This window comes from Clinocottus analis, unplaced genomic scaffold (assembly GCF_023055335.1).
Source record: "Clinocottus analis isolate CAN_PGR_092001 unplaced genomic scaffold, fCliAna1.0.p SCAF_1, whole genome shotgun sequence".
Taxonomy (NCBI): Eukaryota; Metazoa; Chordata; class Actinopteri; order Perciformes; family Cottidae; genus Clinocottus; species Clinocottus analis.
Window position 1 is genome coordinate 24,915,978 of NW_027175820.1, and position 22,839 is coordinate 24,938,816.

The 22,839-nt window shown below is 38.6% G+C and overlaps 30 non-coding genes across 30 annotated transcripts; all 30 read right to left on the minus strand.

Annotated features, from left to right (window-relative positions):
- Positions 1-3,261: 3,261 nt before the first annotated feature.
- trnan-guu (transfer RNA asparagine (anticodon GUU)) lies at positions 3,262-3,335 on the minus strand. Its single transcript has one exon. It is a non-coding gene; the product is annotated as a tRNA-Asn (tRNA).
- Positions 3,336-3,546: 211 nt separating this feature from the next.
- trnan-guu (transfer RNA asparagine (anticodon GUU)) lies at positions 3,547-3,620 on the minus strand. Its single transcript has one exon. It is a non-coding gene; the product is annotated as a tRNA-Asn (tRNA).
- A 394-nt stretch (positions 3,621-4,014) lies between these two features.
- On the minus strand, positions 4,015-4,088 carry trnan-guu (transfer RNA asparagine (anticodon GUU)). The gene has a single exon. It is a non-coding gene; the product is annotated as a tRNA-Asn (tRNA).
- A 710-nt stretch (positions 4,089-4,798) lies between these two features.
- trnan-guu (transfer RNA asparagine (anticodon GUU)) lies at positions 4,799-4,872 on the minus strand. The gene has a single exon. It is a non-coding gene; the product is annotated as a tRNA-Asn (tRNA).
- A 250-nt stretch (positions 4,873-5,122) lies between these two features.
- On the minus strand, positions 5,123-5,196 carry trnan-guu (transfer RNA asparagine (anticodon GUU)). The gene has a single exon. It is a non-coding gene; the product is annotated as a tRNA-Asn (tRNA).
- Positions 5,197-5,597: 401 nt separating this feature from the next.
- Positions 5,598-5,671, minus strand: trnan-guu (transfer RNA asparagine (anticodon GUU)). Its single transcript has one exon. It is a non-coding gene; the product is annotated as a tRNA-Asn (tRNA).
- Positions 5,672-5,922: 251 nt separating this feature from the next.
- Positions 5,923-5,996, minus strand: trnan-guu (transfer RNA asparagine (anticodon GUU)). Its single transcript has one exon. It is a non-coding gene; the product is annotated as a tRNA-Asn (tRNA).
- Positions 5,997-6,394: 398 nt separating this feature from the next.
- trnan-guu (transfer RNA asparagine (anticodon GUU)) lies at positions 6,395-6,468 on the minus strand. Its single transcript has one exon. It is a non-coding gene; the product is annotated as a tRNA-Asn (tRNA).
- Positions 6,469-6,860: 392 nt separating this feature from the next.
- trnan-guu (transfer RNA asparagine (anticodon GUU)) lies at positions 6,861-6,934 on the minus strand. Its single transcript has one exon. It is a non-coding gene; the product is annotated as a tRNA-Asn (tRNA).
- Positions 6,935-7,184: 250 nt separating this feature from the next.
- Positions 7,185-7,258, minus strand: trnan-guu (transfer RNA asparagine (anticodon GUU)). Its single transcript has one exon. It is a non-coding gene; the product is annotated as a tRNA-Asn (tRNA).
- A 244-nt stretch (positions 7,259-7,502) lies between these two features.
- trnan-guu (transfer RNA asparagine (anticodon GUU)) lies at positions 7,503-7,576 on the minus strand. Its single transcript has one exon. It is a non-coding gene; the product is annotated as a tRNA-Asn (tRNA).
- Positions 7,577-7,966: 390 nt separating this feature from the next.
- On the minus strand, positions 7,967-8,040 carry trnan-guu (transfer RNA asparagine (anticodon GUU)). The gene has a single exon. It is a non-coding gene; the product is annotated as a tRNA-Asn (tRNA).
- Positions 8,041-8,431: 391 nt separating this feature from the next.
- trnan-guu (transfer RNA asparagine (anticodon GUU)) lies at positions 8,432-8,505 on the minus strand. The gene has a single exon. It is a non-coding gene; the product is annotated as a tRNA-Asn (tRNA).
- A 391-nt stretch (positions 8,506-8,896) lies between these two features.
- trnan-guu (transfer RNA asparagine (anticodon GUU)) lies at positions 8,897-8,970 on the minus strand. Its single transcript has one exon. It is a non-coding gene; the product is annotated as a tRNA-Asn (tRNA).
- A 247-nt stretch (positions 8,971-9,217) lies between these two features.
- On the minus strand, positions 9,218-9,291 carry trnan-guu (transfer RNA asparagine (anticodon GUU)). Its single transcript has one exon. It is a non-coding gene; the product is annotated as a tRNA-Asn (tRNA).
- Positions 9,292-9,429: 138 nt separating this feature from the next.
- Positions 9,430-9,503, minus strand: trnan-guu (transfer RNA asparagine (anticodon GUU)). The gene has a single exon. It is a non-coding gene; the product is annotated as a tRNA-Asn (tRNA).
- Positions 9,504-10,213: 710 nt separating this feature from the next.
- On the minus strand, positions 10,214-10,287 carry trnan-guu (transfer RNA asparagine (anticodon GUU)). The gene has a single exon. It is a non-coding gene; the product is annotated as a tRNA-Asn (tRNA).
- A 250-nt stretch (positions 10,288-10,537) lies between these two features.
- trnan-guu (transfer RNA asparagine (anticodon GUU)) lies at positions 10,538-10,611 on the minus strand. The gene has a single exon. It is a non-coding gene; the product is annotated as a tRNA-Asn (tRNA).
- A 401-nt stretch (positions 10,612-11,012) lies between these two features.
- trnan-guu (transfer RNA asparagine (anticodon GUU)) lies at positions 11,013-11,086 on the minus strand. The gene has a single exon. It is a non-coding gene; the product is annotated as a tRNA-Asn (tRNA).
- A 251-nt stretch (positions 11,087-11,337) lies between these two features.
- trnan-guu (transfer RNA asparagine (anticodon GUU)) lies at positions 11,338-11,411 on the minus strand. Its single transcript has one exon. It is a non-coding gene; the product is annotated as a tRNA-Asn (tRNA).
- A 322-nt stretch (positions 11,412-11,733) lies between these two features.
- trnan-guu (transfer RNA asparagine (anticodon GUU)) lies at positions 11,734-11,807 on the minus strand. Its single transcript has one exon. It is a non-coding gene; the product is annotated as a tRNA-Asn (tRNA).
- Positions 11,808-11,938: 131 nt separating this feature from the next.
- Positions 11,939-12,012, minus strand: trnad-guc (transfer RNA aspartic acid (anticodon GUC)). The gene has a single exon. It is a non-coding gene; the product is annotated as a tRNA-Asp (tRNA).
- Positions 12,013-12,254: 242 nt separating this feature from the next.
- On the minus strand, positions 12,255-12,328 carry trnan-guu (transfer RNA asparagine (anticodon GUU)). The gene has a single exon. It is a non-coding gene; the product is annotated as a tRNA-Asn (tRNA).
- Positions 12,329-12,650: 322 nt separating this feature from the next.
- Positions 12,651-12,724, minus strand: trnan-guu (transfer RNA asparagine (anticodon GUU)). Its single transcript has one exon. It is a non-coding gene; the product is annotated as a tRNA-Asn (tRNA).
- A 156-nt stretch (positions 12,725-12,880) lies between these two features.
- Positions 12,881-12,954, minus strand: trnan-guu (transfer RNA asparagine (anticodon GUU)). Its single transcript has one exon. It is a non-coding gene; the product is annotated as a tRNA-Asn (tRNA).
- A 131-nt stretch (positions 12,955-13,085) lies between these two features.
- trnad-guc (transfer RNA aspartic acid (anticodon GUC)) lies at positions 13,086-13,159 on the minus strand. The gene has a single exon. It is a non-coding gene; the product is annotated as a tRNA-Asp (tRNA).
- A 258-nt stretch (positions 13,160-13,417) lies between these two features.
- Positions 13,418-13,491, minus strand: trnan-guu (transfer RNA asparagine (anticodon GUU)). The gene has a single exon. It is a non-coding gene; the product is annotated as a tRNA-Asn (tRNA).
- Positions 13,492-13,747: 256 nt separating this feature from the next.
- Positions 13,748-13,821, minus strand: trnan-guu (transfer RNA asparagine (anticodon GUU)). The gene has a single exon. It is a non-coding gene; the product is annotated as a tRNA-Asn (tRNA).
- Positions 13,822-13,975: 154 nt separating this feature from the next.
- trnan-guu (transfer RNA asparagine (anticodon GUU)) lies at positions 13,976-14,049 on the minus strand. The gene has a single exon. It is a non-coding gene; the product is annotated as a tRNA-Asn (tRNA).
- Positions 14,050-14,209: 160 nt separating this feature from the next.
- Positions 14,210-14,283, minus strand: trnan-guu (transfer RNA asparagine (anticodon GUU)). The gene has a single exon. It is a non-coding gene; the product is annotated as a tRNA-Asn (tRNA).
- Positions 14,284-22,839: the final 8,556 nt, after the last annotated feature.

Genomic DNA, 22,839 nt, shown 5'->3' on the forward strand with positions numbered 1-22,839 from the left:
AGTTCCCTCGAATATGACTTTTCCATCTGGATAACTGACTGAAATGGGCCAGTGTTTATGTGGAAAATGGAATTATCTCCCCTCCCCTGGTTACACTGAGGCCGCTCGGAGAGGCCCAAAGGCTGGTAATAATCCCGAGGTAACAGAAATTGGAAATGTTCCTCGCGAAAAAGGCAACGAAACGAGCCGTGGGGCATCTGGAAAATGGATTTCGAACAAACTTTCAGGAAATAAGATGTTCCAATGCGAAGTGTGCGAAAACCAAATGAGCGTCCTCCCCGTGGCAATGCAGCCCAGACGGAGCGCTCCTTCTCTTTTTCCTCTCTTCTCTGCGGCGGCCATGTTTTTTTTTACAAGAAAGAGGTCGCACAAGCGAAACAACGACCGGCCGACCCGCAAGGAGACAACAAGCAAACAGGGAGACGTGATAGATTGTGCATTATCGCGGTGACTGATGAAGTTAATTAAAGTATCAGCGGCTTAGCGAGGAGGGTAATCCAAATTCATAAATAAACAGCTTCTCCAGCCCTAATGAGCCCCGCTTTGTTGCAGACTCATCTGCGTATTTTCCTCCACCGCACAATCCAACAAAGAAGACGTCTGGAACAATCCCCGAAGGGGGAGCGACGCCCACGCTTTTAATATGCTGTTTTCAGGCACCTCGTCTCCATCTTCGGCACTTAAAAACCAAATAAAGCGGCGAGCGTGCGCCCGCGAACGCAAGCTTCCCCCCCTCCCGTCCCTCCGACGAGGCGGAAGGAGTCGGTTGGCAATCAAGCAGCTTTACGGGGCGAGTTTGCAGCCGAGGAAACGCCGGCAATCAGCTTAAAGACGGACGCGCTGTCCAACCACAAATGGGACGGAATCAGGTTTCAAAACCCGGCTCGTGCGTGTTCTTGTATTTCTGCACTCATGAGGCTCATTTTTATGAAAAGAAGGGGTTTAAAGTGTTCATGTTTTTAGCCGCGACTTATTTCCTCAATTAGCCGCGGCGCTGAGCGTGGGCTTAGGAACGAGATGCAGTCAACACTCCAACAAAACTGACCGAGCGTGGAACAATCTGATGGCTTATATTACACATTCAGAGGATGGGGAGAGTAGTCGTGGGTGGGATTTGTGGTTTATGTGCAGGAATGTGTGTGTGTGTGTGTGTGTGTGTCTGTAAGGATTTACATGCAAAAGATCACTGAAGAAGTGCCAGAGGGGTTTTAGCCGCAAGTGGTGACATTTTCTCTTGTATTTTTCTTAAATTTTGTCTATTTCTTTATTTATTATTATTGATTTATTTGTATTTACTTTGTTATTGTCTGAAAAGACACACTTTTTTTAAATTTATTTCTAACATATATGTCAAAATGAATGAAAATTTAAGAGACAAAAACTTATTTTTTTTTATGAAGATAAGTTCACAAGTACACACATACATACAGAGTACACAGTACACACATACATACAGAGTACATAGTACACACATACATACAGAGTACACAGTACACACATACATACAGAGTACATAGTACACACATACATACAGAGTACACAGTACACACAAACATACAGAGTACATAGTACACACATACATACAAAGTACATAGTACATGCATACATACATAGTACACACATACATACAAAGTACATAGTACACAGATACATACAAAGTACATAGTACACACATACATACTGAGTACATATGTTGTTCTTGTTCTGAAAACTGTTCTTAAAAAAACGAAACTGAAACATGCAAATTGTGTAAACATTGTAAACATATTTTGAGTCAAATATATAGTAAATATGTAGTTTGAAAACTGTTGTAATATAAATGTTTCATGTGCACAGCTCATGAAGCTTCTTCTGTAGTATGAAGTCATTCCTCTCTCCCGTGTTATCTCAGTCCTTCTCTCATGTTGATGAAAGTAGTGACAGACAACATTTCTACTCAAAAAACAATCATACACAATTTGGTATTAGACATTTATTTACATGTATTTACCATTTTATTCATATATTTCATTGCTTTTGTGAACCCAAGACCTTTGGTAAACCAATTTCCATATAACTAAAGCTATGTTTTATATGAAGAATTTCAAAAATTGAACGTCAATTTTTCCAGCTATCAGGCCATATTATCGCTTTACACTTGTGCCTTTTGACAAAAGTGCCTCATTATATAGAGAGCTGAGATTGTTCTGCCATTTTTGATGCAACACATGGGCATATCTCACACATGCAAGTAAGAAATTATGTAAAATTGAGAAAAAGGCTTAAGACCCCGAAGGGGTTTAACTGGTCAAATGTCTCCACTATGATGTAATACCAGCGTGTGTGTATCAATGTATATACACACAGTATATTCACAGTGTGACTGTGGTATCTACTCAATAGTCAATTCATCCCTCGGCTCGAAGTTGAACCCACGACACTGCATGACCTTGTCACTGTCAGAGTGTTTCTATAAATCATAAATCACCATGAATAAGAAAACAAATACCCAAACTGCACAGCTTCCCCCTCAGGGATCGCTCATCTCGCTCCTTTATCTCTGCACGGCCACCGACAGGTCACATCAGAAAGCCTCATATACAGTATTCTGACAGGGTGTCGTGACCTCTGACCTCTGTTGCGATCCAGAAAAAGGACTTTTTTCCCAGATAAATGATATATATACATATATATTCACGTATCAAATCTCCATTGTCGTTACCGCGGGGCTGGATGAAGGTTTGGTGGCGGCCGGCGGCCGGCGCTCGCCCGTCCGAGGCCCCGTCGGAGTCAATTTAGCCGCCGCTTGATGAATCCCTCAGAGGTCCCGGACAGACAGCATTTATCTCCCATTGGAGACCTCTATGAAAGCCCGATAAATTACCTCCTCCCGCATGAATTAGTCAGCACTCTAATCCATACGGGGGGACATTAGCATGCCGAGCGCCCGAGTCCCGGCTCGAGCTAAATCTCTGGGCAGCGCGAGTCAGCAGCTGCAGGTTCATTTATTCATGAAGGGGGCCGGCGGTCGGATGTGGCGACCGGAGGAGGTTTGTGGCTACTGGGTGGAGGCTCTGTTGAAACCATCTGTATGAAAATGTAAATGTAACATGGATATAGTTGAAGAATGCAGTTGGACAGTTTTTTTGGCGAGTGAATTTTTTTTTTCGTCTAGTAAATGTAACATAAATACATTTGATGAATGCTGGTGGACATAGTTTTTTTTTTTTAGTGAGTGATTTTTTTTTTCTGTCATGTAAAATGCAGTTGGACAGACTCTTCAGTCCCTGGGTGGGCTTGAACCACCAACCTTTCGGTTAACAGCCGAATGCGCTAACCAATTACGCCACAGAGACTTCTTCAGAAAGTCTCGGTGGAGTTTTTTTTTTTTTTGGTCATGTAAACGTGACATATATATATATAGAGGTGCAGTTAGACATAGTTTTTAGTGCCTGGGTGGGTTTTTTTGTCAAGTAAACCACCATATGTTTTGTTATATATGTAACACACTTTTCGGCTAGTGAATTTTTTTTTCCATCATGTAAAATGCAGTTGGACAGAGTCTTCAGTCTCTGGGTGGGCTTGAACCACCAACCTTTCGGTTAACAGCCGAATGCGCTAACCAATTACGCCACAGAGACTTCACCCTAAAGAATTTGTGGAGGTTTTTTTTTTTTGTCATGTAAACGTGACATAGATATAGTTAATAAATGCAGTTGGACATAGTTTTTTTGGCGAGCAATTTTTTTTTTTTGTAACAAGTGATTTTTTTTGTCATGTAAATTTAACATAGATTTAGTTGATAAATGCAGTTAGACAGTTTTTTGGCGAGTGAATTTTTTTTTTATCTTCATGGAAATGTAACGTAGATATAGTTGATGAATGCGGTTGGACATAGTATTTAGTCCCTGGGTGGGTTTTTTTGTCAAGTAAATGTAACAGATACATTTGATGAATGCTGGTGGACATAGTTTTTTTTTTTTGGCTAGTGAATTTATTTTTCCGTCATGTAAAATGCAGTTGGACAGAGTCTTCAGTCCCTGGGTGGGCTTGAACCACCAACCTCTCGGTTAACAGCCGAATGCGCTAACCAATTACGCCACAGAGACTTCACTCTAAGGAATTTGTGTAGGTTTTTTTTTTTTTGTCATGTAAACTTGACATAGATATAGTTAATAAATGCTGTTAGACATAGTTTTTTTGGCGAGCAATTTTTTTTTGTGACAAGTGATTTTTTTTGTCATGTAAATTTAACATAGATTTAGTTGATAAATGCAGTTAGACAGTTTTTTGGTGAGTGAATTTTTTTTTTATCGTCATGGAAATGTAACGTAGATATAGTTGATGAATGCGGTTGGACATAGTATTTAGTCCCTGGGTGGGTTTTTTTTGTCAAGTAAATGTAACAGATACATTTGATGAATGCTGGTGGACATAGTTTTTTTTTTTTGGCGAGTGAATTTATTTTTCCGTCATGTAAAATGCAGTTGGACAGAGTCTTCAGTGGGTGGGCTTGAACGACCAACCTTTCGGTTAACAGCCGAATGCGCTAACCAATTACGCCACAGAGACTTCACTCTAAAGAATTTGTGGAGGTTTTTTTTTTTTTTGTCATGTAATCGTAACATAGATATGGTTCATAAATGCAGTTGGACATAGTTTTTTTGGCGAGCAATTTTTTTTTTGTGACAAGTGATTTTTTTTTGTCATGTAAATTTAACATAGATTTAGTTGATATATGCAGTTGGACATAGTTTTTTTTTTTTTGGCGAGTGAATTTTTTTTCCCGTCATGTAAAATGCAGTTGGACAGAGTCTTCAGTCCCTGGGTGGGCTTGAACCACCAACCTTTCGGTTAACAGCCGAATGCGCTAACCAATTACGCCACAGAGACTTCACTCTAAAGAATTTGTGGAGGTTTTTTTTTTTTTTGTCATGTAATCGTAACATAGATATGGTTCATAAATGCAGTTAGACATAGTTTTTTTGGCGAGCAATTTTTTTTTTTTTGTGACAGGTGATTTTTTTTTGTCATGTAAATTTAACATAGATTTAGTTGATATATGCAGTTGGACATAGTTTTTTTTTTTTTGGCTAGTGAATTTTTTTTCCCGTCATTTAAAATGCAGTTGGACAGAGTCTTTAGTCCCTGGGTGGGCTTGAACCACCAACCTTTCGGTTAACAGCCGAATGCGCTAACCAATTACGCCACAGAGACTTTACAGTAAAGAATTTGTGAAGTTTTTTTTTTTTTTGTCATGTAAACGTAACATAGATATGGTTCATAAATGCAGTTAGACATAGTTTTTTTGGCGAGCAGTTTTTTTTTTTTTGTGACAAGTGATTTTTTTTGTCATGTAAATATAACATAGATATATTTGATGAATGCAGTTGGACATAGTGTTTTTTTTTGACTCGTGATTTTTTTTTTCATCATGTAAATGTAATGTAGATATAGTTGATGAATGCGGTTGGACATAGTTTTTAGTCCCTGGGTGGTTTTTTTTTGTCAAGTAAATGTAACAGATACATTTGATGAATGCTGGTGGACATAGTTGTTTTTTTTTGGCTAGTGAATTTTTTTTTCTGTCATGTAAAATGCAGTTGGACAGAGTCTTCAGTCCCTGGGTGGGCTTGAACCACCAACCTTTCGGTTAACAGCCGAATGCGCTAACCAATTACGCCACAGAGACTTCACTGTAAGGAATTTGTGAAGGTTTTTTTTTTTTTTTGTAATGTAATTGTAACATAGATATGGTTCATAAATGCAGTTAGACATAGTTTTTTTGGCGAGCAATTTTTTTTTTTTTGTGACAAGTGATTTTTTTTTGTCATGTAAATTTAACATAGATTTAATTGATATATGCAGTTGGACATAGTTTTTTTTTTTTTGGCTAGTGAATTTTTTTTCCCGTCATTTAAAATGCAGTTGGACAGAGTCTTCAGTCCCTGGGTGGGCTTGAACCACCAACCTTTCGGTTAACAGCCGAATGCGCTAACCAATTACGCCACAGAGACTTCTTTGTAAGGACTCGGTGGAGTTTTTTTTTTTTTTTTGTCAGATAAACGTTACATCGATATAGTTAATAAATGCAGTTAGACATAGTTTTTTTGGCGAGCAATTTTTTTTTTTTGTAACAAGTGATTTTTTTTGTCATGTAAATTTAACATAGATTTAGTTGATAAATGCAGTTAGACAGTTTTTTGGCGAGTGAATTTTTTTTTTATCTTCATGGAAATGTAACGTAGATATAGTTGATGAATGCGGTTGGACATAGTATTTAGTCCCTGGGTGGGTTTTTTTTGTCAAGTAAATGTAACAGATACATTTGATGAATGCTGGTGGACATAGTTTTTTTTTTTTGGCTAGTGAATTTATTTTTCCGTCATGTAAAATGCAGTTGGACAGAGTCTTCAGTCCCTGGGTGGGCTTGAACCACCAACCTTTCGGTTAACAGCCGAATGCGCTAACCAATTACGCCACAGAGACTTCACTCTAAAGAATTTGTGCAGGTTTTTTTTTTTTGTCATGTAAACGTGACAGATATAGTTAATAAATGCAGTTAGACATAGTTTTTTTGGCGAGCAATTTTTTTTTTTTGTGACAAGTGATTTTTTTTGTCATGTAAATTTAACATAGATTTAGTTGATAAATGCAGTTAGACAGTTTTTTGGCGAGTGAATTTTTTTTTTATCGTCATGGAAATGTAACGTAGATATAGTTGATGAATGCGGTTGGACATAGTATTTAGTCCCTGGGTGGGTTTTTTTTGTCAAGTAAATGTAACAGATACATTTGATGAATGCTGGTGGACATAGTTTTTTTTCTTGGCTAGTGAATTTTTTTTCCCGTCATGTAAAATGCAGTTGGACAGAGTATTCAGTCCCTGGGTGGGCTTGAACCACCAACCTTTCGGTTAACAGCCGAATGCGCTAACCGATTACGCCACAGAGACTTCACTGTAAAGAATTTGTGGAGTTTTTTTTTTTTTTTGTCATGTAAACGTGACATAAATATAGTTAATAAATGCAGTTAGACATAGTTTTTTTGGCGAGCAATTTTTTTTTTTTTGTGACAAGTAATTTTTTTTTGACATGTAAATTTAACATATATTTAGTTGATATATGCAGTTGGACATATTTTTTTTTTTTTTGGCTAGCGAATTTTTTTTCCCGTCATTTAAAATGCAGTTGGACAGAGTCTTTAGTCCCTGGGTGGGCTTGAACCACCAACCTTTCGGTTAACAGCCGAAAGCGCTAACCAATTACGCCACAGAGACTTTACAGTAAAGAATTTGTGAAGGTTTTTTTTTTTGTCATGTAATCGTAACATAGATATGGTTCATAAATGCAGTTGGACATAGTTTTTTTGGCGAGCAATTTTTTTTTTTGTGACAAGTGATTTTTTTTTGTCATGTAAATTTAACATAGATTTAGTTGATATATGCAGTTGGATATAGTTTTTTTTTTTTGGCGAGTGAATTTTTTTTCCCGTCATGTAAAATGCAGTTGGACAGAGTCTTCAGTCCCTGGGTGGGCTTGAACCACCAACCTTTCGGTTAACAGCCGAATGCGCTAACCAATTACGCCACAGAGACTTCACTCTAAGGAATTTGTGGAGTTTTTTTTTTTTTGTCATGTAAACTTGACATAGATATAGTTAATAAATGCTGTTAGACATAGTTTTTTTGGCGAGCAATTTTTTTTTGTGACAAGTGATTTTTTTTGTCATGTAAATATAACATAGATATATTTGATGAATGCAGTTGGACATAGTGGTTTTTTTTGACTCGTGATTTTTTTTTTCATCATGTAAATGTAACGTAGATATAGTTGATGAATGCGGTTGGACATAGTTTTTAGTCCCTGGGTGGTTTTTTTTGTCAAGTAAATGTAACATAGATACATTTGATGAATGCTGGTGGACATAGTTTTTTTTTTTTGGCTAGTGAATCCCGTCATGTGAAATGCAGTTGGACAGAGTCTTCAGTCCCTGGGTGGGCTTGAACCACCAACCTTTCGGTTAACAGCCGAATGCGCTAACCAATTACGCCACAGAGACTTCACTCTAAAGAATTCGTGGAGGTTGTTTTTTTTGTCATGTAAACGTGACAGATATAGTTAATAAATGCTGTTAGACATAGTTTTTTTGGCGAGCAATTTTTTTTTTTTGTGACAAGTGATTTTTTTTGTCATGTAAATTTAACATAGATTTAGTTGATAAATGCAGTTAGACATAGTTTTTTGGCGAGTGAATTTTTTTTTATCGTCATGGAAATGTAACGTAGATATAGTTGATGAATGCGGTTGGACATAGTTTTTAGTCCCTGGGTGGGTTTTTTTGTCAAGTAAATGTAACAGATACGTTTGATGAATGCTGGTGGACATAGTTGTTTTTTTTGGCTAGTGAATTTATTTTTCGGTCATGTAAAATGCAGTCGGATAGAGTCTTCAGTCCCTGGGTGGGCTTGAACCACCAACCTTTCGGTTAACAGCCGAATGCACTAACCAATTACGCCACAGAGACTTCACTCTAAAGAATTCGTGGAGGTTGTTTTTTTTGTCATGTAAACGTGACAGATATAGTTAATAAATGCTGTTAGACATAGTTTTTTTGGCGAGCAATTTTTTTTTTTTGTGACAAGTGATTTTTTTTGTCATGTAAATTTAACATAGATTTAGTTGATAAATGCAGTTAGACATAGTTTTTTGGCGAGTGAATTTTTTTTTATCGTCATGGAAATGTAACGTAGATATAGTTGATGAATGCGGTTGGACATAGTTTTTAGTCCCTGGGTGGGTTTTTTTGTCAAGTAAATGTAACAGATACGTTTGATGAATGCTGGTGGACATAGTTGTTTTTTTTGGCTAGTGAATTTATTTTTCTGTCATGTAAAATGCAGTTGGACAGAGTCTTCAGTCCCTGGGTGGGCTTGAACCACCAACCTTTCGGTTAACAGCCGAATGCGCTAACCAATTACGCCACAGAGACTTCTTTGTAAGGAATTTGTGAAGGTTTTTTTTTTTTTTGTCATGTAATCGTAACATAGATATGGTTCATAAATGCAGTTGGACATAGTTTTTTTGGCGAGCAATTTTTTTTTTGTGACAAGTGATTTTTTTTTGTCATGTAAATTTAACATAGATTTAGTTGATATATGCAGTTGGACATAGTTTTTTTTTTTTTGGCTAGTGATTTTTTTTTCCCGTCATGTAAAATGCAGTTGGACATAGTCTTCCGTCCCTGGGTGGGCTTGAACCACCAACCTTTCGGTTAACAGCCAAATGCGCTAACCAATTACGCCACAGAGACTTCTTTGTAAGGACTCGGTGGAGTTTTTTTTTTTTTTTGACAAGTAATATTTTTTTGTCATATAAACGTAACATTTTTTTTTTTTTGGCTCGTGAATTTTTTTTTCCCTCATGTAAAATGCAGTTGGACAGAGTCTTCAGTCCCTGGGTGGGCTTGAACCACCAACCTCTCGGTTAACAGCCGAATGCGCTAACCAATTACGCCACAGAGACTTCACTCTAAGGAATTTGTGTAGGTTTTTTTTTTTTTGTCATGTAAACTTGACATAGATATAGTTAATAAATGCTGTTAGACATAGTTTTTTTGGCGAGCAATTTTTTTTTGTGACAAGTGATTTTTTTTGTCATGTAAATTTAACATAGATTTAGTTGATAAATGCAGTTAGACAGTTTTTTGGTGAGTGAATTTTTTTTTTATCGTCATGGAAATGTAACGTAGATATAGTTGATGAATGCGGTTGGACATAGTATTTAGTCCCTGGGTGGGTTTTTTTTGTCAAGTAAATGTAACAGATACATTTGATGAATGCTGGTGGACATAGTTTTTTTTTTTTGGCGAGTGAATTTATTTTTCCGTCATGTAAAATGCAGTTGGACAGAGTCTTCAGTGGGTGGGCTTGAACGACCAACCTTTCGGTTAACAGCCGAATGCGCTAACCAATTACGCCACAGAGACTTCACTCTAAAGAATTTGTGGAGGTTTTTTTTTTTTTTGTCATGTAATCGTAACATAGATATGGTTCATAAATGCAGTTGGACATAGTTTTTTTGGCGAGCAATTTTTTTTTTGTGACAAGTGATTTTTTTTTGTCATGTAAATTTAACATAGATTTAGTTGATATATGCAGTTGGACATAGTTTTTTTTTTTTTGGCGAGTGAATTTTTTTTCCCGTCATGTAAAATGCAGTTGGACAGAGTCTTCAGTCCCTGGGTGGGCTTGAACCACCAACCTTTCGGTTAACAGCCGAATGCGCTAACCAATTACGCCACAGAGACTTCACTCTAAAGAATTTGTGGAGGTTTTTTTTTTTTTTGTCATGTAATCGTAACATAGATATGGTTCATAAATGCAGTTAGACATAGTTTTTTTGGCGAGCAATTTTTTTTTTTTTGTGACAAGTGATTTTTTTTTGTCATGTAAATTTAACATAGATTTAGTTGATATATGCAGTTGGACATAGTTTTTTTTTTTTTGGCTAGTGAATTTTTTTTCCCGTCATTTAAAATGCAGTTGGACAGAGTCTTTAGTCCCTGGGTGGGCTTGAACCACCAACCTTTCGGTTAACAGCCGAATGCGCTAACCAATTACGCCACAGAGACTTTACAGTAAAGAATTTGTGAAGTTTTTTTTTTTTTTGTCATGTAAACGTAACATAGATATGGTTCATAAATGCAGTTAGACATAGTTTTTTTGGCGAGCAGTTTTTTTTTTTTTGTGACAAGTGATTTTTTTTGTCATGTAAATATAACATAGGTATATTTGATGAATGCAGTTGGACATAGTGTTTTTTTTTGACTCGTGATTTTTTTTTTCATCATGTAAATGTAATGTAGATATAGTTGATGAATGCGGTTGGACATAGTTTTTAGTCCCTGGGTGGTTTTTTTTTGTCAAGTAAATGTAACAGATACATTTGATGAATGCTGGTGGACATAGTTGTTTTTTTTTGGCTAGTGAATTTTTTTTTCTGTCATGTAAAATGCAGTTGGACAGAGTCTTCAGTCCCTGGGTGGGCTTGAACCACCAACCTTTCGGTTAACAGCCGAATGCGCTAACCAATTACGCCACAGAGACTTCACTGTAAGGAATTTGTGAAGGTTTTTTTTTTTTTTTGTAATGTAATTGTAACATAGATATGGTTCATAAATGCAGTTAGACATAGTTTTTTTGGCGAGCAATTTTTTTTTTTTTGTGACAAGTGATTTTTTTTTGTCATGTAAATTTAACATAGATTTAATTGATATATGCAGTTGGACATAGTTTTTTTTTTTTTGGCTAGTGAATTTTTTTTCCCGTCATTTAAAATGCAGTTGGACAGAGTCTTCAGTCCCTGGGTGGGCTTGAACCACCAACCTTTCGGTTAACAGCCGAATGCGCTAACCAATTACGCCACAGAGACTTCTTTGTAAGGACTCGGTGGAGTTTTTTTTTTTTTTTTTGTCAGATAAACGTTACATCGATATAGTTAATAAATGCAGTTAGACATAGTTTTTTTGGCGAGCAATTTTTTTTTTTTTGTGACAAGTGATTTTTTTTGTCATGTAAATTTAACATAGATTTAGTTGATATATGAAGTTGGACATATTTTTTTTTTTTTTTTGGCGAGTGCATTTTTTTTGACAAGTAATATATTTTTGTCATATAAACGTAACATTTTTTTTTTTTTTTTTGGCTAGTGAATTTTTTTTCCGTCATGTAAAATCCAGTTGGACAGAGTCTTCAGTATCTGGGTGGGCTTGAACCACCAACCTTTCGGTTAACAGCCGAATGCGCTAACCAATTACGCCACAGAGACTTCTTCATAAAAGCTTAGTGGAGGTTTTTTTTCTGATAAATGCAGTTACACAGTTTTTTTGGCGAGTGAATTTTTTTTTATTGTCATGTAAATGTCGATGTAGTTGAGGAAGTTGGTTGGATATAGTATTTAGTCCCTGGGTGGGCTTGAACCACCAACCTTTCGGTTGACAGCCGAATGCGCTAACCAATTACGACACAAAGACTTCACTCTAAAGAATTTGTGGAGGTTTTTTTTTTTTGTCATGTAAACGTGACATAGATATAGTTAATAAATGCAGTTAGACATAGTTTTTTTGGCGAGCAATTTTTTTTGTGACAAGTGATTTTTTTTGTCATGTAAATTTAACATAGATTTAATTGATATATGCAGTTGGACATAGTTTTTTTTTTTTTGGCTAGTGAATTTTTTTTCCCGTCATTTAAAATGCAGTTGGACAGAGTCTTCAGTCCCTGGGTGGGCTTGAACCACCAACCTTTCGGTTAACAGCCGAATGCGCTAACCAATTACGCCACAGAGACTTCTTTGTAAGGACTCGGTGGAGTTTTTTTTTTTTTTTTTGTCAGATAAACGTTACATCGATATAGTTAATAAATGCAGTTAGACATAGTTTTTTTGGCGAGCAATTTTTTTTTTTTTGTGACAAGTGATTTTTTTTGTCATGTAAATTTAACATAGATTTAGTTGATATATGAAGTTGGACATATTTTTTTTTTTTTTTTGGCGAGTGCATTTTTTTTGACAAGTAATATATTTTTGTCATATAAACGTAACATTTTTTTTTTTTTTTTTGGCTCGTGAATTTTTTTTCCGTCATGTAAAATGCAGTTGGACAGAGTCTTCAGTCCCTGGGTGGGCTTGAACCACCAACCTTTCGGTTAACAGCCGAATGCGCTAACCAATTACGCCACAGAGACTTCTTCATAAAAGCTCAGTGGAGGTTTTTTTTTTTTTTCGTCATGTCATGTAAACGTGCTATAGATATAGTTAATATATGCAGTTGGACATGTTTTTTTTTTTTTGGCTAGTGAATTTTTTTTCCGTCATGTAAAATCCAGTTGGACAGAGTCTTCAGTATCTGGGTGGGCTTGAACCACCAACCTTTCGGTTAACAGCCGAATGCGCTAACCAATTACGCCACAGAGACTTCTTCATAAAAGCTTAGTGGAGGTTTTTTTTCTGATAAATGCAGTTACACAGTTTTTTTGGCGAGTGAATTTTTTTTTATTGTCATGTAAATGTCGATGTAGTTGAGGAAGTTGGTTGGATATAGTATTTAGTCCCTGGGTGGGCTTGAACCACCAACCTTTCGGTTGACAGCCGAATGCGCTAACCAATTACGACACAAAGACTTCACTCTAAAGAATTTGTGGAGGTTTTTTTTTTTTGTCATGTAAACGTGACATAGATATAGTTAATAAATGCAGTTAGACATAGTTTTTTTGGCGAGCAATTTTTTTTGTGACAAGTGATTTTTTTTGTCATGTAAATTTAACATAGATTTAGTTGATAAATGCAGTTAGACAGTTTTTTGGCAAGTGAATTTTTTTTTTATCGTCATGGAAATGTAACGTAGATATAGTTGATGAATGCGGTTGGACATAGTATTTAGTCCCTGGGTGGGCTTGAACCACCAACCTTTCGGTTAACAGCCGAATGCGCTAACCAATTACGCCACAGAGACTTCTTCATAAAAGCTTAGTGGAGGTTTTTTTTTTTTCGTCATGTCATGTAAACGTGACATAGATATAGTTAATATATGGAGTTGGACATAGTTTGTTTTTTTTGGCGAGCAATTTTTTTTTTTGTGACAAGTGATTTTTTTTTGTCATGTAAATTTAACATAGATTTAGTTGATATATGCAGTTGGATATAGTTTTTTTTTTTTGGCGAGTGAATTTTTTTTCCCGTCATGTAAAATGCAGTTGGACAGAGTCTTCAGTCCCTGGGTGGGCTTGAACCACCAACCTTTCGGTTAACAGCCGAATGCGCTAACCAATTACGCCACAGAGACTTCTTCATAAAAGCTTAGTGGAGGTTTTTTTTTTTTCGTCATGTCATGTAAACGTGAAATAGATATAGTTAATATATGGAGTTGGACATAGTTTGTTTTTTTTGGCTAGTGAATTTTTTTCCCGTCATGTAAAATGCAGTTGGACAGAGTCTTCAGTCCCTGGGTGGGCTTGAACCACCAACCTTTCGGTTAACAGCCGAATGCGCTAACCAATTACGCCACAGAGACTTCTTCATAAAGACTAGGTGGAGGTTTTTTTTTTGTGTCATATAAACGTAACATATAGTTGATAAATGCAGTTAGACATATTTTTTTTGGCGAGCAATTTTTTTTTTTATTGTCATGTAAATGTAGATATAGTTGTGGAAGTTGGTTGGACATAGTATTTAGTCCCTGGGTGGGCTTGAACCACCAACCTTTTGGTTAACAGCCGAATGCGCTAACCAATTACGCCACAGAGACTTCACTGTAAAGAATATGTAAGGAATATCGTCATGTAAATATAACATAGCTATATTTAATGCATGCAGATGGACATATTTTTTTTTTTTTTTTTGGCAAGTGAATTTTTTTTCGGCATGTAAATGTAACATATATTTAGTTGATATATGCAGTTGGACATAGTGTTTTTTTTTGACTCGTGATTTTTTTTTCGTCATGTAAATGTAATATATATCCAGTAGATGAATGCGGTTGGACAGAATCTTCTTCTCATCCGTTAACGACCTCATCGGCGTAACAGACTCTCTCGACATTAGCGCCCGTGCATCTCGTTTCCGTCCAGATTGACGGTCAGTCTGGTTGCTCTCTGAGCTCCAGCAACACGAGGACGGACACAACTCTGAAAACAGGAAGTGCGACTGAGCAGCAGCTGTCGCCGACTCCCCCCATGCAGCATCGTGCGAGTGGGAGCGACGCGTTTTACAAGGTGACCAATGAGATCACTTGGCAGAATCTAGAGGGGGTAAAATAAAATTAAAATGCAACACATATAAAAAAAACAAAATGGGAATGGGCTCGTTAAAAAAAGTCCCAGGACATCACTTTCGGCAGAGGGCGCGAGGACAATGCTCTCGTAAAAAAGAAAGAAAAAACTGTAAAAAAAAAAAATATTGAAGTTGTGGAAGTGAAATCGCTTGAGTGAGCACAACAAAAAAAGAATAGAGGGAGAGGAAGAGGAGGAGCTATTTATCTGTTTACCCGGCGCAGTAATGAGACGGGGCCGGAGAGCAAATCACTCCATTAGCACGAAGACGCAGGTTCATCATGTCGTGCACCGACCGCGCTCCTCTGGAAAAACAAACACTGACGCTAATTAGATGTGAAGGATTCCCGCGCTGCGCTAAGTGACAGGATTAATAATCTGCTCTCGTGTTTAGGGCACAAACTGGAGAGTATCTTTGAGAGTCAGAGCCCGGACGCAGCAGGAGACGTTAGCTTAGCAACACGTCAACATGCGACTCATTATCACACGATTGGACAATCATCAATTTATTTGTGTTATTTTTTCTCGCCTGATGACTTGAGGTATATCTTTTTACTAGGACGCCATTTTAGGACCCACTGTAGGTAAAACAGAAAAAAGCATAATAATAATTAAGATTGCTCGGTTGTCATGAATAAAACAAATAAACTTTCAATTTAAAAATGTATCACTCACTCGGTTCTGTAAATATTATATTTATGATTATTCCTTTTTTTTGGCCTGTTACCAAAGATTTTAGTAAAAAAAAAACTGTTGTTCGGTTAAAAAATGGAAAACTTTTAAGCTTCATGCCTAAACCTGCTCTGATTGGGGCATGCTGGGTATTACATTTGCATAAACTTCTCCTTAAGACGTGTGACACGTTTGAAAATTAAAAAAAGCGAAGTTTTTGAGGTTACGGTGTTTATATACATAATCTTAACAGTAAGTTTAATTTGTTCTGTTCGGATATAACTCTTCCCACAATGCTTTACTGTATTTCAGCAATTTAAATAAAGGTAATCAATGTTGTGGTTCCGCAGATCCTGTAGGAAACTACACTTTTAAAAAAATCATTTGCTTTGCTTGGGGTGCTCGAAGCTAAAAAGTGTGATTTATTCAATCAAAACTTTATTTATTAGCGTTATCAGCTATCAATAGTTCTGTTCATCCTGATCATTTCATTCATCAAATCCTCTGCAGAAATCTGGATACTGGATTTCTTCCGCCACATTTTCTTCTGTGTAATTCTTCTACACGCCCTAAAACATGTTTAAAAAGTCACACTTTGAAGGGACACACATGTGAAAGCATCCAGCATTTAGCTCGTGTCCTGATGTATCTGAGAACCGGAGGTAACAACACCGTCTGATTGAGGATGAATCCATACGCCCCGCCGTCAATAAGTCGCCTGCAGCCACAGGAGGAACCGGTTTCCCTGCGAAACATTTTGCCACGAACGATTTGTGCTCCGAGGGCGTTTTTGGAGAGCGCTCGCATGTTGGGAGGCTAATGGCAGCCGAGCTAATGGCAGCCGAGCTAATGGGCGTATTGATTGCTTTTCAATTGGGGAGCCAGCACAGCCTCACAAATTAGATGTTTTCAGCGGCTCTATTTGTCATTCGAGAGGCGTGCTTTGTCAGGCCGGAGAAGTTTGAACAACACATCACGCCGGCTTGATTCAATTGAAGTCAATTGCGGATGCTGCGAAGGAGGGGGCCGGCGTCTCAGCACAGATTCAGTGGTGTGTGTGTATTTACAGACACACACGGGGGGAAATAAACGCTTCTGGAAGAGCGACACACACATTTCAAGAATGCATTTTTTTTACGGAGAGATTCTCTCACACAGATATGTTCTCATCCAGCATTCGAAACAATATATATATATATATATATATATATATATATATATATATATATATATATATATATATATATAATTATGGGCATAGATCCATCTTGAACAAGGTTGTATGAAGACCAGAGAGCCGTTAATCTTCGTTAGCTGGAGAGGCGCCAATCTCTGTTAACTGATATTCGTTAGCTAATCTCCGTTAGCTGGACACATCCACCTCCCTTTTAGAGGTGGATGAGTCCAGCTTATTCTACTTTTATCTTGTTTTTTATTTTCCAGTCTGTTGGCTCTCAAATGACAGATTTGAATTCGATTCAAACTACCTTCTTATTTTTTGTTTCTTTTGCTCTTTTTCTTTTAAAATGTAATGTAAAGCGCTTCAAATTGCTCCGTGCTAGCGGCCGCTTGCGCTAGCGGTTATTTGTTCTAGCGGATTCTTGTTCTCTAGCGGGGGCTTGTGCTAGCTGAAGCTTGTGTTATAACCTTGCTTGTGCTAACGCGAGGTTGTGCTAGAGGTGCTAGTATTCGCGGGTGCTTGTGCTGTAGCAGACCTTTATGCTAGCGGATGCTTATGCTAGCGACTTAGCAACACTTTACGCCGTCATTGACATACGTTGTCACCACAGATACAGACAACCATCACCTCTTTTTGCACTGGTCAAATACATTTTATGTCCGCTTTACTTCTATTCAATTTCTATCTGCCAAGATGCAATATGAGAGCCAATCAGCTCTCATCTGATGATGATTTCAGGTTTTATTACTCTAAAAGTTAGCTTGTGAACTGCCGATCCGCTCGCTACGTCGTCTCTTAACTCACAGCCGTCAGCTTTGTGAACCCTGGGCTGTTTATTGCTCAATGAGTACTTATAATATTTAGTCCAGTAAGGGCTTTTATGACGCCAGAAAGAAGAATGAAGTACCGCAACGCAATCATTTCAAGGTTTTTTGTGCGTGCGCCCTGATTGAGCTGTTGCTCCAGATAATCCCGCCTGAGTAATCACCACATCCATAGATGGTGCCGTCTATCCCTGATAGACTGCAGCGGGGAAACGCCGCCAAGATTAATGTTTTAATTATATTTGGATTCATTTTTACATGGAGTCTGGTAATTAAGAGTGTGATGAATCTTGAATAAAGCACAGGGGCCGGCTACATTTTTGATGATTAATCTGAAAGTGAGGCCTTGTCTCGCAGCACATTAGAGACACTCATGGCGCCGTAAACTCCTCGTACCTTTTCTCCAAGAGACAGAGGTCAAAGTTCTGGCCTCGCTAAGTGAAGAGCAGCGCCGGAGGAACGAGGGGTTCTTTTGTTTTGCTCGAGGGCACTTCAGTTAAGGCCTCTTGTCTCCTCACAGATCACCTCCAGGGAGTTAAAGACACGAATGCATCCTGAATTATTCGTAACAACTCATAATATCAACTCCTTACATGCAGACAGGCTTTTCAAAATAGACTTCTGTCCTCAGAGGAAAAAGATGTATCGGCAAAAAACATATCCAATCATGAATCACCATTTAATAATGTTATATTATTTAATTATGTAATAAATGTGGCTGTGAGCCAATGAAATTCCCAGAAAACAATGATCAGCCATGTAAAATTGTTGAGGACAGTGCAATTAGATTGTATAAAATTTGGCCAAATCCCTGCAGATTTGATCTATTTTCTAAATTGTTTTGAGAAAAGCAAAATCTATTTTCCCACTAGAAGTCTCTGGGTGTATTTTTTTGTTTGATATCTTCCCATCTTTTGGTAAACCGTGAAAACACTGTCTGGCATGATTTTAGGAAGCTGAACAGCAGCAGCTTCCTACTTCTGAGCTGCACTCGGAACAAAAAACATCCTCAAACAACCTGACCGGCGCTTGTGTTGAAGCCTGGAGAGGAAAACCGTTTGGTTAGTTTAGCAGTCGGCCCCGAGCCGATGTCCATCACCCAGATCTGTGAACTCAACTTCAGAAGTACTTTGAGTATTTCCATTTGAGAAGATTTCCCTCCAGAGGAAAGTACTAAATGTAAACTGCTTATCTGACTGCTGGAGTTACTGGTTACTTTTCTTATCGACATGAAATCCAATTGAAGGTTTTCTTAATATTTCTTCTTTCCTGGTTCTCTTTCCCTTCCTTTATTTCTGCTTTCCTTCTTTTTCTTTCTTTACCTAAAAGCAAGAAAAGTTTTCAGTTCTCCTCTTCATCCACCACAGAGTGATGAAAGTAAAACATTCATGAGAGTTTATATCGTCACAATTTGGGTGAAACTACTTTGAACGACGGGCTTTTGGCTCATGTGACGAGTCCACGTTTGTTGTGTTTGGGCTCCGCGGTTCAATCGTTCAGAAACCAGCCGACCGATCACAATCCAGACAATATTTATGTGCAAATACTGGCGAAACGGCGGCGTGCTGCAGGGTAAACGTTTCCACACATGCAGGCAGAACGTGCAGAGGATCTCGAACGGTCAAGAAGAACGAGAAGTAACAGTCGGTGGGCGGTCCGCGAGCACGAGGACGAAAGCACGTTACATATTTTAAGGTGTGGACCTCCAACGAAAGCAAACATCGTGAGCACGCTGAGAGGAAAAAATATGAATTCAAACATGCAATGACTGAAATGTAGAGAACAAACACACGAGAAGTGCTGAAGAACTGCAGGTGAGCTGGCAGCTGGAGAAGAGGGTGGAATATGAATGAGTTTTTTTGCCTCTTTGGATAAAGGTTCATATTTTTGCAGCATTGTCCTGCCGTGAACTCACTTCCTGTGATTCTGGCAGCGGGCCGGAGTCGACGGCGCGGGCCAGCGTCCGTCTGCGCGGCGAGGGCATTGACCTGATGGCCCTCGTCAAAATGCCAAACGCAGCGAAGAGAGACGGCTCGGCCAATCACGGCGGCTCTCCGGGCGGAGCTGCAGGAAACCCGTTCAAGGTGACGACGACCCGACGATCACGTCTGAGATACGACGGAAGAGTTTCTACAGCGAGAGGTTTCAGTTCAGCCTTTGATTCTTTACTCACAATCACAGCAGCAGGTGAGAACTTTTATCCTCAAAGTTCACCTGCGTGAGTTTCATCCTCTTTTAAAGCTCGTAGTAACGGGAACGAGGTGGGCGTGTCTTATTTGAGGTAGGCGTGTCTTAATGAAGGTGGGCGTGTCTTATTGAAGGTAGGCGTGTCTTAATGAAGGTGGGCGTGTCTTATTGAAGCAAGGCGTGTCTTATAGAAGGTGGGCGTGCCTTATTTGAGGTAGGCGTGTCTCATTGAAGATGGGCGTGGCTCAATGAAGGTAGGCGTGTCTTAGTGAAGATAGGTGTGTCTTATTGAAGGTGGGTGTGTCTTATTGAATATAGGCGTGTCTTATTGAAGGTGGGCGTGTCTCTCTGCTCCAATCTGTTTTTTTCAACCTTCACATGTTCGGGTTATTTTTTTATTTATTGATCGAGGGTGAAAACATTCCTGATGCGTTTTAACATTGAAGGAGACTTTTCCTCCACAGGACAAGACTCACACGTCTCCAGAACGACCCGACCAAAGTTCATATCTCCATTATTTATATTTTGAATCATGTTTTATTGACGATTCCCTATTTTTCACCCGATTTTGAGCCTTTTTTCAGGATCCCACCATGATACATGTTTATAGTTTAATAAGAAGTTCTATAGGGTAAAATAAAAGAGGAGTACTTCAACTTGCCTCGTATTGTATTTTAATATATCAGGTACATCATATCAAGTGAAATACACCCTTCAGTGATGCTGTTACTATTTTTAACGTCAGTGTTCCAGAGTCACATCTTCAAATCAGCATCCAGAGATCAAAAAGGTTGGCTTCCCTGGATGGAAACACAGTTTGAAGGCTCTGCAACGTGACGCAGAAAACCGGCCTCAGGAAACAAGACGCTGGAGCGCAGGTGAGCCTCCACCTGAGGACGAGACGAAATGAAACGTGTCAGTGTGAGGGAAGGTTTGTGAGCAGAGTGGAGCTCAGGTCCACCTGAGGCCCGGCCGCTTTAAATTGCTGTTGAATAACAAAGTGAAATGAAAAATGTAACTAATTTAAAAACAAAAACAATGTTCTTTTTTTTTCTCAGGATACCAACAAATAGATATGAATCAAGAAAGTGTGAAAACAAACAAACAGGGAAGCTCAATTCCTGGTGTGCTTGGATAAAAGCACAGTCAGCCCTCAATGCATAAACTAAAATAGGCAATTTATCTTGTAGACAAATGTTTAAAAAAGTAGAAACCTACTAAGAGTTTCAAGGTTGTTAAACACATAAGATGAGAAAAAGGCAGAAGTTAGATCTGCTTTATAATAAGACCTACTCATCTGAGGATGTGCTGACTCATGTTTTTAGACCTAAAAGTCACAAAGTTCTTTTAGCTAACGATGAACTTCCATCTCCAGGATACTTATAAAATATTTTCACATTTTTATTGAGGTATAATGATGTAATAGTTGTTGGCATTTAACAAAAAACCTAATACGCCCTAGCGTCTGTTCTTAAAGGTACAGGCATGAGATTTATTGGTGTCGTTAGCCTAGCTTAGCATGACGGCTGCCGCTATAGCTTTGTTGAAATGTAACTAAAGTGAAGCTGAAGGATGTAAGTTACTTCATCCAGATTTAAGTGACATTGAGAAAAGCTATCAAGGTCAAACATCGTTAAGTTTTTAGATGTAAATAAAACTTGCTTTTCCTTCATTTTTTTCCATTTTAGTGGGTTGAAATTACTCTTGTCCAACATCTTATAAGATTTAAATAATCTACATTCAACACTGACTCGTTGTTCCTTAAATTAAATACAACTGGACCTTAAATTAAATACATCTGGACCTTCCCTCTGACGCGACGTCTCGCTGCAACATGTAAAGCCTCTCGAGCTGCGTTTCCACCGGCTGCTTCTCTTCAATCTTTTCCTCGCTTTTCTACTTCCTACAAAACGGCTTCACCAGTTCCTGATCCGCACGGCGTCGAGATGGAGGGGGGGGTGAGCGTCTTTCGCGAAGCGCCAGAATCCAACTTTTAGTAACGCGGCTCCTCGTCTTCAGACAGATTTATTTAGGATCGCAGCTCCGGCCGCGAGAGCGGAGCTTCCCACATCGGCGTCTGCTTGTTGCTTCGGGCGGAATCTGTGGATTTTTTATTATTTTTATTTTCCTCCTTCTGTATCACACTGAATGTAGCTGTATTTGCCAAGGAGGCCTCCTGGTTACACACAGATACCCGTTTTAAGTGCATTTCACAGGAAGCTAATAGGACCCCTGGGTGAGCAAGGTGTGTACTGACAGGAAATTGTCCTCATGTGAGAGTAAATATGAACTATAAACCCCTTATCTGTCCCCGACACACCTGTTTATGGTGCGCAGCCAACAGACATGCAGTCTGGGTTGGATCCTTGAAAAACTGAAGGTTTTTCTGCTCTCTGCTCAGTGAAGCATCTTGGTTGAGTACATGGTTTCAATGGTGCCATCTTTGTTTAAGGACACCAGGCTGAGGATGATTAGCAGCCTCGTGTCACTGTGACCGCTCGCTGTTCCTCTCCACCGAGACTCCTTCTCCTTTAAGTCTAATTGCTTCCTGTCCCTCCTCCCTCATTAAGCGCAGAAACATGTTTTATGTTGATTTGATCTGTTGTTGCTCAGCCGCTTTGGTTCAGAAGAATTCATGTGTTAAAGCTGCATTCTCTCTCCTGACCACCAGGGGGCGACGCCTCTGGTTGTATAGAAGCCTATCCTTCATGTGTTAAAGCTGCATTCTCTCTCCTGACCACCAGGGGGCGACGCCTCTGGTTGTATAGAAGCCTATCCTTCATGTGTTATAGCTGCATTCTCTCTCCTGACCACCAGGGGGCGACGCCTCTGGTTGTATAGAAGCCTATCCTTCATGTGTTATAGCTGCATTCTCTCTCCTGAGCAGCAGGGGGCGACACCTCTGGTTGTATAGAAGTCTATATAAGTGACTCTACTTCTCTCTTGATGTATTCAGTAAACATTGTAAACATGAGTTTATGTCTCAATCTCTAGTTTCAAGTCTTCTTCTATACAGCATTTAGAGTCAAACAGACCATAACGCTTCTTGAACTTGCTTTTTGTTCCGTTAATCAAAGTTACCATCCCAGTTAAACTCACAGTAAACCGTAAATTAAGGCTGCACCTTGTTTATGAAGCTAGAGCTGACGTTAGCTACGTTACTTAGCTCT